Source organism: Sinohyriopsis cumingii, unplaced genomic scaffold (genome assembly GCF_028554795.1).
Source record: "Sinohyriopsis cumingii isolate HCF-2022 unplaced genomic scaffold, ASM2855479v2 utg002988l, whole genome shotgun sequence".
NCBI lineage: Eukaryota > Metazoa > Mollusca > Bivalvia > Unionida > Unionidae > Sinohyriopsis > Sinohyriopsis cumingii.
The window spans coordinates 141,790-143,725 of NW_028316359.1; the positions used below are offsets into that span (position 1 = coordinate 141,790).

Sequence of the window (1,936 nt, forward strand, 5' to 3'; positions counted from 1 at the left end):
ATGTGTTAAGTTTAATAATGTGATGTATCATAAATACAAACCAACGCGTGCACATATGAGGTGTTTTTGTGTTTTAGAAGTGATGCCTCGTAAGTACAAGACCCTGCATACAAACTTAAGGCCGTTGTCTCTTTTGTGTTCAAGAACTTTCAAAAGACTCAGTGGTCTACTACTTTTTTCTTTCATGTCAATTTGAGTATTTTGAGGAGACATACTAGACAAATGCAGTTTTTTTCTGTAACGACTAACTGTAATAAAGTATCATGTCTAACTTATACCACATAATACTACTACTTTAGGGACCTCGAGTGGCCGAGTGGTCTAAAGCACTCAGCGTTACGGATCACCTCTGTGTGCGTGGGTTCGAGTCTCGGGTTCGGCCAATATGGATATGTGAGAAAGATTGCCAGTAGCTTCTCGTGGGTCGGTGGATCTTTCCGGGGTTTTCTCGGTTTTCCTGGTTTCTTCCCCCATTAATACTGGCCGCCATGTATAGCTTATCTTGTGCTGAAAAATGGCGTCAAACCCTACAACAACAACAACCAGTATTATTAATATAATGAAGATACCATTGCTAGACATCATGTTCTTTTTATATGTACGGTATATAAATATGTTGGACGACAACCGCTGTGTCTCAATACATAAAGTCTGAGAAGAACATAACAAAGAAGAAAACGGAACTAAGGATATTATTTGCCCTAGATGAAATATATTTTGTTATTTCAAGAACGTGCAAATGACCTTATAGACTCCCGTAATTTTCTTATTGAGGTGTGGTGATTTGCATTAAATACAGTAAGATGTATTCAGACATTACGAGAGAGAGAGAGAGAGAGAGAGTAGTGCTCCTGCGTTATTTACATCCACCTTTTATTAAGACTTTTTTCAGGGGGAGGGATGAGCAAACGTGGTACGTGACAGAGTGATTGATAATGGGCGAAAATGATTTCATTTTGTTTACGAAATGGATTAGGTTGAGAGTGGGTAGGCCATGTATGTGTCCGATAGATAGACAATGGGGAAGTAGACGGCGATCTTTTCTGAACTAGTTATTTGTGAACACAAAAAAGCCTTAGGGCCTATATGTCCTAGAAAAAAATAGCTATAGTGCAGATATGGTGATTTAGTGTTGTCACAAATTTTCTTCGTAATTTACCGACAAAAATCAGACTCTTGTAACAGTATGTACCAGATGTGTGTTCATCACCAATAAAAACTAAAAATATGTCTAAGTTTGTTATTACAATTATCTTCAAATATACTTACATTAATATTTGTATTATCAGTGGTATAATAATGAGTTTCGAGCAAACATCTTTCTAAAATGAATAGTTTTATATGGAACTATACATAAATGCTGTAAACATACTATTCTAGGTTTTATTAATTATCAATCGAAGAGTCTTTCAACTGGCCGCATAGCTCAGTTGGTTAGAGCGTCGTGCTAATAACGCGAAGGTCGTGGGTTCGATCCCCCCTGTGGCCATATTTTTCTTTTTCTAATCATTTTTTTTTACATAACAAATTTCACAATTTCCATACATACATATTAATTAATACATACACATTCATACTTGCATAAATACATGTACACTACGCACGCACTTGATGCATACATACACACACGCAAACAGTAACAGTGACACTAGAGAGGAAATACACAGATCATAATGAATAAAACTGTTCTTAAACAGCACCTATCAATTAAAAGTCCACAAATAGTAATTTCGAATCCTAATTAAAACCTAAACCAGAAAGCTACAACGAGGAAATTACTGTTGCAATAAAACATAACAAGAAATTTAATTATATTAGCAAACAAGAAATACAATATGATGAAAATCAATACCGAACATCAGCTATGCAGACATCGAGATCGTGGCATTCCTCTCAATAATTGTACAAGCTAAGCATTTTCAAAATATTAATAAAA

General features: G+C 35.4%; 1 non-coding gene across 1 annotated transcript; it reads left to right on the plus strand.

Moving 5' to 3' along the window:
- The first annotated feature begins 1,415 nt into the window (after positions 1-1,415).
- On the plus strand, positions 1,416-1,489 carry Trnai-aau (transfer RNA isoleucine (anticodon AAU)). The gene has a single exon. It is a non-coding gene; the product is annotated as a tRNA-Ile (tRNA).
- The last annotated feature ends 447 nt before the right edge of the window (positions 1,490-1,936 follow it).